The sequence below is a fragment of the Thermobia domestica genome, chromosome 1 (genome assembly GCF_964235325.1).
Source record: "Thermobia domestica chromosome 1, izTheDome1.hap1.1, whole genome shotgun sequence".
NCBI classification, from domain to species: Eukaryota; Metazoa; Arthropoda; class Insecta; order Zygentoma; family Lepismatidae; genus Thermobia; species Thermobia domestica.
Window position 1 is genome coordinate 359,830,662 of NC_137454.1, and position 14,501 is coordinate 359,845,162.

Sequence of the window (14,501 nt, forward strand, 5' to 3'; positions counted from 1 at the left end):
TAGGTTTACGAAAATCTTATGGATCGATCAAAGAATTGATCTGCACTAGGATGAATCACATCGAGATATAGAAATGGTTTCACATCTGTACACCATTTGATTTTTACATAAATTAGAATGTTCTCCATCACCTCCGTATAATAAATATATTACAAAAATGCATGGCAAGAATAAATGAAATATTACCAAATAGAAAAAAATAAAATTTTGAGTGGGATTCGAAAAAGGTTCAAAAATTATTTCATCAAAACAAAAATATACTACTTAACGCCCATGGCTATCGCAAAAACTAGAGAACGCTCTTTCAGTTGTATTGATAAGAACGAACTACTTAACAACATTTGTTTTTTATTGCAATATTTTTTCACCCAGTAGCGTGTGTGTTTTCTTTAACGACATTTTCTGCATTAATACTAACATAATGTTTTGCACTAAAAGTATAATTATATGAAGTAGCCGATGAGGCTGTGCTGTGAGCTGTGTTCGTAAATCAGGATTCTTTTCTCATTCCTTCCCCTCTTATCCTTAGAACATAAAATGTAGATACAGATTATGTTAAAATTAAAGTAAATATAAGGAAGCGAATCTGCAGCTAGAGCATAACGGCCTACCACTTTTAAGCCATGATTTTGTGAGACATAACGAATGGGTATTATTAATACATTTTTGGGTCTGAAAACGGAAATGACAGTAATACATGCCTAGTTGCTGAGATTCACAAGCGAATGGAATATCTACAAGCGAACGTAAAAACTAGATCCAATTTGCTAACTACAGAAGTCAATTGAAAGATTTTGTAGTTTGGTATTCAACCTAAGGTTACAATAGCCTATTGTTCTAGTTAGTTTCGCCACATTCAAATTTATACTATCTGTTCATCGTTATGTCACTGGAAGACAATTTGAAATGGATTTTAAATTATAGTTTCTTCGTGAAGCTTTTTGTTTTCCACCTTTTGTATAAAATGAATTAATTGAAATATCATAAATGGTTAACAAAGTTAAAATTTAAGAAAATTAACAGTATCCCATGATTTTTTACAGAAAGTTTGGTGCATTTCTTGAAAGTATAAAGAGAGGGAGGAAATGAAATCATATTTCTTCATTATTATGCTGTATGTTTGGACAATAAACCGTGGTACTTGTTAGATTGCGATTAGAGATTGTGAATATAAGATCGGATAAGTTGTACAACATAGATTAGAATTTAGAGTCCTTTTCTCCACCCACGTTACACGAGACTTCGACGTTCAGCTTTACCCAGAATGATAACTAAATGATCTCAGGCAGGGAATCAAAAACGTGTATCCGCCACACTTTGTTGACTTTGATATTCCGTCACCACTCTCAATAACGTTGCTATCAAGACTAGAAAATACGTCAGACAGTGAACGATCAGTACATACTTTATTCCTACTTGATCATAGATAAAACTTAATATCGTTTACAGTACCCAGAGTTAATAATTTGGGATACTATGCACAGTTTATGACTTATTACGTTTTGCATAATTATTGGGCTCGAATTTCAAGAAACACCAAATCGTAACCACAAGATTCCAACAAATTACAGTTACACACTTTTGGGTTGAATTGTGGAATGGACCTGATCAAACCCAGCGGCCCACCACCTTATCTATGTGGTGTTGAAAGTTTACGTGTTGAAAGTCCTGTTTTGTTGTATATGGTCTGCCCAGCATGGGATATTCATTAAGGGCTCCCACACTATCATACTTAAGAAGGACTCCGCTTGAGAATTCATACTTATAACGCAATATCCGTTTGCACTAGAAATGCTAGTACATGTCCCTTGGTACATGTTTATAACACCTACAAAAGTTGTGAGTCTGATTAAAGGAATATGAATTTTAGAATGAAAGAGATTTATTAGAGTACACTAAGAAGAATATGCAATATAATTCACAATAAGCATTGGTTATATAATCATAATATTTCTCTACATTTGAGTAAACACTACTCCAGTTTAGTTATACACGGAAGTCTATCCTAGCTACTACTTCTAGAATACGAGTCGCGTTCATTTCGTAAAAAGTAAATTAAACTCATTAGCAAAGGTAAGAAAAAATGAAAACAAATAACAATATCTAAATCAAAGAAATCGAAAATAGGAACTCAGACTCACCTAACTTTCAACATGATTTAACATGTTCAATGCAGTCGGCGACTAAACGTGATGCCTCTAACTGAAATTTTCAAGTTAAAACATAGTGACATACAGAGTTAGAAAGTCCCAAATTCCACTATCATAGTATCCCGTAGACAGCTCGCGGTTAAACGTAACCAGAATCTTAATAGTCAAAGCAGAAAAGCATCAAGTGTTAAAGGTCGCATAACTAACATAACGGCCAAACGAAAGACCCTAGAGGAAGAGAAAAGTGTATTTTTATGTTGTCACCTTAACTCTGTAACTCTTGAATGTTCCCAACGTCTTCAACATTTAATTTTCGCTAATCATTATTAGTATTTATTCCGTAATTCAAGTTTTATTCACATGCATTTTATATATTCACGTAGATTAATCAGCCAAAATAAGACTAACACCTAGTATCTTATATCTCCACCTTTGGCTTGCAGTACAATATCAATTCAATTTTTGTGGCAGCGACGAAGCCTTGATGAGTGCCTGGAGACAATTTATACTACGTAACATAATCAAATCACTTTATTACGGCAAAACAGACTGTCTGGGACTTTGAATGAAATCCTATAGTACTCAATTTGGTTAACATCAAATGAGTTTTGGGGACATTTCAGTAATTCAAATGCAACACGTACTCCTCGCATCTCTGTAACACATGCCTTTGCGAAGTGGCAAAAAAGCCTACATCAATGACATGATTATGATTTTATGGAGTCGCGGTGTTCGTCACACGCACTATCAGACTCGTAAACGAAGAATCCCAAGATCGGAAGGAATCTACCATCAGCCTGTCGTCATCATAATGTGCATTCCCAAAAAATGTGTTTTACTGGAAGGCTAACTCAGCCGTTGAAAGGATGAAATCATAAGTGAAGTTTCTAGAATCAGGCAACGTTGTGTGATCGCTTGACGGTTGAATGATGTTTGGTACTTTGCCAGTCCATTCATTATCGCCAATACCGTGCAGATAACCGGTATTCGTGTAGACGTTTCTTTATGTACTACTTATAAAACAATGTACTTTGATCACTATGCTCAGATACACTTAGTCTTTGTACAATCTTAAATTTTATTGCATATTATGTCACAGTTTGACCTCACCTTCTTATACAAACGTCGGTAACTACATTGTACTGCGTTTGTAATGAGGTGAAATCATATAATGCTTGTAGTTTTATACTATTTTTACTAATCGTCTTAATTTTGGAAGACACTAACCGCTTTCTAATAATACAAAACACTACACTAATTACTTCATCAATATTTTATAACAAAGTTCATACGAGAATAAACACATAGTTCTAGTAAACCATTATCAAACGATGAAGGATCAGAAGATGATCATACATGTTCTTTGAAAGGTATTTTACTGTCATTACGATGACACGAACAAAAGTAGCAAATTTCTTGCTGACTTTTCGGATCCTGACTTTAGTAATCTCGTGCAATGTTTTACGTATACAATAATGATGTCAGGACTGTGAAACCATACAATTTCTATAATATTTTAAGTCTGTGGGATATACAAAATCGATAAAACACTTCAACTGTAAGGGATAGAAGAGAAGTTAATCTCTAGATTTAAAAAAAAATACCAATATTAAGGCAATACAATTAACTATTAGCATTATCTCTCCATACCTTATCTCAGAAACTCTCCTAATGCACCAGTTACCATCTTTTGCTTCGCGATAATATATCTTTAAAGCAATCTTCTGCGATGTAAGGAAGGTACACCTACATCTGAATGTTCAGACTGACCCTTTAACTGCTGTACACATATGTCGCAATTTATCACGTGTATCATATAAGGTGTATTAAAATCAGCATTGTTTAGAGTTAATAGTCTTCTTAGTCAGTTTTGTGCTCCTCAGTTTAGAAAAAAGATGCTACGTACCTAGGCAAGAATGTAGTCTAGCAATATACAGAATCGATACTAGTACCAATTTACCTGACAACCAAGTTAATAGTAAAACAAATTTCATACAATATGTTATTGATAAATAGAATAATAAATTAAATATTTTTGTTTTATCGTTTATCCAAATTCAACCAAATGTATAATATTGTAATTAAGTTGTTGTTATTCGGCTAGAATATAATATATATTTCCACTGAAACAAATGTGTTGAAAATGTTGGCGTTCAATAAAATGCCAACATTTAGACATGCTACGAGCATAAAAGTTCAAGCATTTTCTGATTAGTTGATCAAACGTTTCTGAAGCCACGCGTTTGTAGTGAATTTAAAGAGCCTTAAAATTATTACTTATTGCTCTACTAACCTTTAATATTTCTAAATTATTAATTGTTGTTCACTCTTTACGGACTTACTTACCAAGTATATTTTACAAGTATTCGATGCGTAACAAATCCGTCCTATTTCACTTGATGATGTAAGGGTATTCTATGCATTACAAATAATTATTTCATACCTGACAATAATGTTTATGATTGTAATCCTGTTTTGCTACACATTGTTTCAATCTGCCATCCTGGTGGAATTCCAAATCTCACTTGAATGTTGTAGAAAGGTGTATTTGTTCATTATTCCATTAACACGAACAGAATTATCAACATGATAATTTCTAAAGAATCACCTAACAATAACGATATCATCTCCATAACTTTTGGTAATTATATACAATCATGATAATAGTGTAAACACGTAGCAGAAACTTTCAGTATTGGATGGCGAAGATTTGGAATTAAGATTCGTTGTCCAGAGTATACTTCTTCCTTGCATTTTTGTCCCAGTCTTTACACTAATGTATTTTATTAAATCAAGGAAACGTTTTCTCATAGTTGTGTATGAACAAACTTGTTTGTATTCTGCTATTCTTTCCTGAAGACCACAGCTCTGAAGGCACTGAGACACCATTGTATTTAGTACCAATTTGAAGTTGTTCTTTCATAGTTGTATAGATTCTTTATAAGTTACAACAGTCCTTAAGATAACTAGTTACTTTTAGACAATCATTGCATTTTCATATATTTTATACATAGCCTTGTGAATATTTTTCAAGAGTCGGACGTATTGCTGTAAGATCACTGACAATTTTTCACAGACAACGACTCTCGTTTCTCAAACTAACAAGTTAAGCACATGTTTTGGAATCGGCCTAAGATTTATTTTCCTCATGTTTTAGTATTTGTTTGTGCTTCATACTATTCAACTCGTTTATGGGAAAATAAGGACGCCTTCTGCTTAGAAAAAATGAGAATGACTATATATATATATATATATATATATATATATATATATATATATATATATATATATATATATATATATATATATATATATATATATAATAGAAATGGTATAATTAAGCTTTTCTATGTATTTTAGGTACATGTTTAATGCAATTTTCCTTAAAATGATGGAATTTCCGAAGATGCGGTTCTCACGTGATGTAATGTTTGGAGACCTTGAAATGATGGGTAAGTTTACTAAGATCCCACTTTTAAAAGAGTTTCCTGATGCTATGGTCCATAGTTTAATTAATTAATAAAATAATGAAATATATATGATACTATCGATATACTATACACTGTAAAGAGTTCAGGTGGCTTCGCATGAAAATCACCTGGAATTCACTGGAGTAGATTTTGCAGGTGAAATGCCAGTTAGTAAAAAATGTTGCCAGTGGCTGTGTTATCTGTTTGAATTGAATCTGTTCCAGTGAATTGTAGGTGATTTTCATGCGAAACCACTTCAACTGTTCAGAGTGTATATTATATATCGGTATTTCGCTGCTATATTGGATGCGCGATGTAAAAGTTGTCATCCATTTGTATTATTTTCCTCACCTACTAGTGGTAATGGACCTTTACACCAAATTTTCTTCTCGTAGTACTAGCTGTTTGGCCCAGGAGTTAGTTCGGCTATTTTGGTTTTTAGATGGCAATATTGTGAACCGTTTAATGCTTTTCGTACACGTCAAAGGACACTGCACTTCCATAGTACAATTCGTTTTCCATTCACGAGTCGTTGACACATTGATATTTTGATCGGCCATATTGGGTTCAATACGTCAAGGCCACAAACTTTCAAACCAATAGATGTGAAGTGTTCATACATATATCAATCTGCAAAATATTAAGTCAATCTGGCTATGGGAAGTGGAAGAGATGTTATTTTATAAAGTCTATTGGGATAACCTGGCGGAAATATTGGATTTATCCTTTGTTGTCGGCCTGGCATATTTCAACAGTATTGTTTCGTGGCCCTCCTCTATCTAAATATATGCGCAGTTCCCGGATCCCCGATTCTTGGGAGAGAACCTTCACTTGTGAGTTCATTGATTATGAGCCACACTCAGAAATTTGATATCTTTATCAAACACCTATTCGAGTGTATATATGATACGATGCTGGTTGCATTGCTCACAGTACTAACCCTTGTCTTGTATATTCTGTTTACAGAGAGCAATAGTTTAATTGTTTTAAGGTATGCTTATACCCGTATAATTAATGTAGAACTAACCCTGGTTTAGAAAATACCTTGAAACTTAGAAAAATTCTCCTGCTGTTGGCACAATCATTCGTAGACAAAATTTTTAACAACATAGATGGTGTAATTGGGCTAACAGACGAGAAACAGATTATATCTATGAGGGAACGACTCAATTTTATCAAAAGAAATTAGACTTGCATGCCAACGATTCTTCTATGTATCAGCATATATATGCGGTTAGATAAGCATGAGAATCACATTCAAAGCAAGTATTAAATTATTCTAATAATAACATAAAACTATCTCTAATTGTTGTATCGATTAAAGTAATGAAAATTCCCCTTTCATAAAATTTATGATTTTTTAAAATTAAAAGAAAACATAATTTCAACTCTGAGCTTTTTCGGCAACTAGTGATGAGAAATGTGCTTGTACTTGAGTCTGTTTGTTGAGTGGTGTTAGCCGTCAGCGCAAACAGCAAGAAAGAACCATGATCCTCTTACTTGAATATTTGTTTGGTATATTAGTTTTACAGACAGCAAGATATTTGTTTCGCTCAACGTAGGTGAAAGAACATCTAACAGAGGGTACATGAAAGAAAATGAAAATAAAAAACATTGATATAGATAACAAACGTAGTGCAACTGTTCTTGTAAAATGTAATGCGAGATACTATATACCTGTATGTATTTACATATTTATATATACCTCCCAGCTTCTATTACTGTAGCAAGTTAAACAGCTCGAGATAAAAGTGTTTAAAAATAATAAGACGCTAGTTAAAAGACAAGTGAATGTCATTGTTAGTTGCCTGTTTGGTTTCGTTCAATTAGTTAATGGATCGTGTCGCAGAAGTTTGTGGATTTTTTCGTTGTAAGAGAGTTGATTATATAAAAAAGAGTACTGAGGTTAGTACTGATTAAATGTCACGTTAAGGTTTAATTAATATGTATAAATGGTGCAGTTAATAAACGTTAGCGTTAATAAAGTATCATAAAGTTTGGAAAGTTATTTGTACACGAGTAGTAATTTGTGTAGCATAATCTTAGGGACGACTTTTAAGAACTGTTAATAGTAACATTTATAATAATCAACCTTGCTAAACAACCCTCTAGTAATTAAAGGGTCTAACAGAATGGGCGCAGTCGGTAGGATCACACGTGACGTTTGATTCATAAAGTAACTCATTTAAACAATTTTGAACCGTTTGATATTGAGACGGGTAGAATTCAAGTTTATATCCAAAGATTTGAACATTTGGCACTTTCTTCAGCTCTACCAGAAGACAGAAAACTTTCCACTTTTCTTGCTGTTATGTTTTCACAAACTTATGAATAATTACGAAATTTATGTGTTCCTTTAACACCGACAGAAAAAAACGTATGCTGATTTAAAAGAATTAATGCTTCAGCATTACGGAGTGAAAACCAACGAGATAGCAGAGCTATTCAAATTTCATAACATCAGACAGCACGAATATCAAACTGTAGCACAATTTGTAATGATTTTGAAGAAAAAAAAGCAAGTTACTTTGTTTTCAACTTTCGTTTATATATTCTTTAAGGGATCTTTTTTTGGAATGGATCTGCTTGGTCTGGACATCAAGTTAGACTTGTACAACCACGCTGGTCTCCAAGGGAACAAGGAAATTTCCAGGAAGGTTGGGATGTTGAGCAAATAGCAGCAGTTTACAAGAAAGTGCAAGACATACTTCCAATTATTCTTCGCCTTAGGACTCAGCTAGCAAAACTGATGGTAGAAGGAATTATTGTAAGAATTGCTTACGTTCTCATTCCAAAGGAGAGTGTCTGGGGTACGAAAAGTGGTTCTAAGTGCACCGGTATACATCAATTTGCAACTTTGTGTGTAGTACAGACTTTGCAGGGTGAAATTAATGAAATCCATTTAAAGGAATATGATACGGATCGAGGATGAAAGTACCTGGAATCGTGGAACATAATCTGTATGATGACCAAATGCCGTAGAATGAAGACGTGTCTGCAGCGAGCTCCGGAGTGCGACCAAGCGTAACATGGGAGATACAATAAGTGCGTGGAGGGCCAGAATAGGCCTTTTTACTGCGTTAGTGGAACACAGTTCTGATGTACAGTGTGAAAGGGGTACCAAACGCCAAAATGCATATTTTGTATACGGTTTGGTTCTAGTTACGATGCTTATAATTGGTTGTGTGGAAAGCAATCCAGGGCCCCCTCACAAATCTTAATTGGCAGATATTAAGGAAATCCTTAACAATGTTCGCAGTTCCAACGAGCAAATTGTCCTAGAAATAAAACAATTAAAAACGAGTGTATGTGAACTAACAAGCAGGTTCAACAACGTTGAATTACAGTTAAAAAACATGTCTAGTGAAGTGAGTGATTTACGAGAATATGCGAAATATTTAGAAGACAAAATCGACTATTTTGAAAACCATTCAAGAAGACAAAATTTAGTGATATATGGCATGGAAGAAAGTGTAAAAGAAACTTGGGAAGAAACCGAAACCAAAGTGAGAACAGTGATTCAGGATAGACTCCATATTGAACTACAAGACGAAGACCTACAGCGAACGCACAGAGTAGGAAGGAAAGCACCAGGAAGAAACCGACCTATTGTGTGCAAATCTATTCGTGATAAAAAGAATGAACTTGTGTTAAAAAATAGGAGCAAACTTCGAGGCACTAAAATATACGTCGACCAGGATTATTCAAATAAGGTGCGTGACGAACGGAAGCAACTTCAATTTTACCTAGATGAGGCTAGAAGGAAAGGAAGCTTTGCGTATATGCAAATTCGGTTTTTATTCATAGATGGGAAGAGATTCACCCTTTGGGACTTGAAAGAAAGAGACCAGCAGCAAACAACAATTACTGCATTCCAAAGTGATAGTGTGCCACCTGAACAGCCCGAGGCTAAAGAAATCCAACAGCTGAGTTCCGAAGGCGCCACAGGGAGCAGGAAGAAGAGTTTATCTTCCCCCTCTTCGTCCAAATGAAAAATGTGTATCAAGGAACCTCCATCTGTAAGTAAGATAATAGATAAAAATATGCATGCACCAGAATGTTTAAAAAAGAAGGTCAGTGACACGTTAACACAAATAGGTAGAACTAACTTGCAAATATATTTCCAGAATTGTCGTAGCTTATGATGGAAAAGTGAAATATTTTATACTAATGTTTTATCTTCTAACTATGATATTATTATAGCTGTTGAAAGTTGGTTGTGTGAGGGTTACTATAATTCTGAATATTTTGATGACAGATACACGGTATTTCGTCAAGACAGGAACTTGAAACTATATGGGACATCAAAGGGAGGGGGTGTAATAATAGCAATACATTCAGATTTCAATGTTCAGTTTGTTAATTCATATGATGCAGGATTTGAATGTATTCTAATCAAACTTATAAACAAATCATTAGTTGTGTATATTAGTGCTTTGTATATAGGGCCAGAATCGAAATTAAGCACTTACGAAAACTTATATCAATTCGTTGAAAGTAATTACCCAGTGGGTAGCTCTATTCTCTGTATTGGGGACTTCAACCTCACGGAAATTAGCAATTCTATGTTTGACTTCACTCATTCCTCAACTAAATGTAAAAGCATCTTCAATTTCCTGTCACTCTATAATTTAACTATGTATAATAATATACAAAATACCAATAACCGTACACTGGACCTAGTACTCTCGAATGCATGCGAAATTGAAGTAAACCGTGAAAATTCCCCATTGGTACCTATAGACAATCACCATCCACCCTTAATTATATCGCTTTCAGTTAAACGTTTTCCAAAACAAAAAGTAAACAATAGATCATCTGGTTTTAATTTCAGAAAAGCCGAATATCATAAATTGTATTTAGAACTTTCAAAAGTTAAATTTAATTGCCTTTCATATTTAAATGACGTAAATAAGGCTGTAGAAACTTTTTATCAATTAATTGACGACGTATTTAAACAATGCATTCCAACTAAAAAGAATCCCAGTAATAAAATCTTTCCTGTCTGGTTTAACTCAGAAATAATTCGAAAAATCAAACAAAAATCGTACTATCACAAAAAGTGGAAGAACACAATAGACAACAATACATATTACCGTGATAAATTCTGTAGTTTAAGGACGGAGGTAAAGACAAAAATTGCGAAAGCATACAAAGAATTCATAGCTAACTCCGAGAATTGCATAGCAGATGATCCAACAAACTTTTGGAATTTTATCAAAAATAAAACAAGGCATTTGACTAATGGCCCCCTTATGTATAATGGTGAAAGTCTACAGTGTAACAGGGATATTGCGGAGGCTTCTGCACATTATTTTAAGTCTGTTTACAATCATGAACCTGTGAGTTATAACACTGATGCTCTAATGTCACACGAACCTAGAAGTATATCACTCGATATTTTCCAAATCACTGAAATAACAATATCAGAAATAGAACATGCCATTAAAAGATTTAAATCTAGAACAGCGTGTGGCCCTGATGGTATCCCACCCTACATAATAAAGGGAACTATTTATATCATAAAACATCCTATACATATACTATTAAACATGTCCGTAAAATATAATGTTTTTCCAGACCGATGGAAAGAAAGCTTGATATGTCCTATTCCAAAAACTAGCAATGCTAAAAATATAGAAAGCTTTAGACCAATTGCAATTCTATCCCCATTTGCAAAAATTTATGAATATATAATACACAATCGCTTACTTAATCATGTTAGATCCAGTATCTCTGTATACCAACACGGATTTCTCAAGAATAGATCCACTTCAACTAATTTGACAATTATAACAAACTTTATAGCTTCAGAACTAGACAAAGGAGGGCAGGTGGATGTAATCTATACAGACTTTCAGAAAGCGTTCGATTTAGTTAACCACGACATTTTGCTTGAAAAACTATCTCGTATGAATCTTTCTAAGCAAGCATTAGTACTTTTCACATCATACTTACGTGATCGTAAACAATCTGTAGTTTACAAAGGTCATATCTCCAAAAATGTTAATGCTACATCGGGAATACCGCGAGGATCAAACCTTGGACCTTTATTATTTCTCATCACTATCAATGACATAACTAAGCACATCAAGAAATCGCAAACTTTACTCTTTGCAGATGACTTAAAATTATATACTCAAATTAAATCACTTGAAGACTGTAAAAACCTCCAGGAAGACTTGGAAAATGTAAAACACTGGTGCCACGTGAATAAATTTAGCCTAAACATAACTAAAGTAAAGCTATTACATTTACTAGAAAAGGAAAATACATAAATTATGATTAGACTATTGACGGTATAAATCTTTGTAGGCCGGAAACTGTTAAAGACCTTGGTGTTACCTTCGACCCAAAACTGACTTTCGCAAATCACATTGAAACTATTGCAAACAATGCTTATAAGAGTCTTTTATTTGTTTGTCGTGTAAGTAGAGACTTCCGTAACCACATGACAATTTTGAAACTATATTATTCGTATATCAGATCCCAACTGGAATACGCTTCTGTTATTTGGACTCCTCATAATGGAAAATATATCCAAATGATTGAAAGAGTGCAGTGTAAGTTCTTGAGATTACTAATGTATAAAAAAACTGGAATGTACCCAGCATACATATCATACCCAAAACTAACAAACAATTTCAATATACCGACATTAGAGCAACGTAGGTATGTTAATGATTTAGTTTTTCTACATAAAATAATAAATAATAAAATTGATTGCATAGAACTAAGTTCTAATATATTTCTGCATGTTCCGACGTCTAGAACGAGGTTAAGCAATAGTAGTACCATGTACTGTAAGAAAGCACGCACTGACATCCTGTATAAATCCCCTTTATGGAGAATGAGCTCTCACTACAATAATATTGAAGAAAAGTGTGAAATGATAGACATATTCAATATGTCTGAAAAAATGTTTAGGAACACAATTTGTAGTATGATGAGCTGAGTTAATTAATGAAACAATAAAAATTTCTGTATGTTTTTCTTCTGTAAAAATAATGATATTTTACCATATATGTAAACAAACACTGTAAATGGGCAGGACGACTGTTGTGTTGTTGTTACAATAAATAAATAAATAAATAAATAAATAACAATAATGGACAAGATATATAAAGTTTCTACATTAGAAACATTACATTATCAGTCTCCAAATGATGTTTCCCAGTAACGGCTAGCAACGGAGATATTTGATTATCACAATAATGGCGTATACAAAAGCAAACCTAGCCGAGCAGCTTATCTATTGAGTAAGCACAGTAAGGTGAAGACAGTTAAATCTAAAGATACTCCTGAAAGAAAAAGGAGATTGTCTAAATACAAAGATAAGATGAAATATAAGGCAGATATGTTACAAGCAAGAACTAGTAGATACAGCTCACTAAAAGATTCGGAAGAATAGGTCATCCTTGGTTCCGTTAGCTTAGAAGAACAGTGCCAGGACAGAAGACAGGGAGATGATTATTGTAAAAAAATAAAATAAAAAGTCAAGTCAGTAAGGAATTAAGAGTTTATGGTTGTGGAAAGACAGATTTTAAAGTTGAGAGAAGATGCTTTTCAATTTGTTCATAAGGAATTAGGATGTTGGCAGAAAACGGTTTTATCATGGTGGGATAAAGTTACGCAAAGAGAACAGAGACCAAAATGAGCAAATGCATTGCCAATGTTGAAAAAAGAGACAAAGATCGAATAAACGGAAAATAAAAAATAGAATATATTAGTTCTTTTTGTTTTAGTTAATAAAAGTGCAGTTAATGATGCAGATAATGAAAGTTAGTATGGAAGTAAAGTCTCATAAAATTTGGAAAGATACTTGTACAGTAGTAGTAAATGGTGTAGCACAATCGTAGGGACGACTTTGGAGTATTGTTGATAGTAACATTAATAAAAATCAACCTTGCTAAGCAATGCTCAAGTAATTCTCTCTCTAACAATTACTAACTGCACATATCATTCCTCACTTGAGTGCCTTCCTTAGTTTATTTCAATTAAAATACTTCTTATTTTTTATTTACAACTTTACTGTACTCAATATCTTCATGCACATATTTCTTCGGCATTCATTTTAAAGTTGAACTGAATTTGGTCCACGGGAATGGTCTTCACATTCTTCAAGTTAATCCTGTTAGACTCCTGAACCGTAACACGTTCTACTTGATGTGTTTAGCCATATATTGAGTATGTTCACATATATTCTTCTCTTGTGCTGATTGAAGCAAGTATTCCCAATTACTAGTGCATACTGTCTACCCAAAGCTACCAGGCTCTCTGCCCTATAATTTCTTCATCCTTAATCTCATGCCTTTTTTTACTATCTTCCTGTTTTTCTCCCTCATGTTCACTGGAGTCTTCAGATATAATTAGGCATGCACCCATCAAATTTGCTGTTTTATAGGTGTGTGTTTTAGGTTTGTAAACATTTGCAAACATTGAGCTATACGATTGTATGTAATAGTGTTGCAAATTATCAACTTGGCGTTGTTTGCAATCAGCTATCGTACCTCCTTTTTTATTAAAGTAATTTCTATCTACAACATCGTAGTGAGGAAAGTTTAAGTGGAAAGTGGTCGTTTAAACTAGTGTCGTGAAGATGAGAAGTTATTGATTAAAGTTAGTGTGTTTATGTAATGTTTAGAGATTTTGTCTGACTCAATGATTAATACGTGTAAAATTGAAATTTATAATATTTTATTTATTTTTTTCTTTCACTAGACTCAACGTAATTATGTGTATTGCCAACTCGCTTGGGATATCAAGACGAGTCCTTTTCTATATTATAATGTTAATAATTAGTTTAATTGGATATTCAACGTATTTGGATATAATTATTTACCTAACAAATTGAAAGAAAATTATTTAAATTTATTAAGTG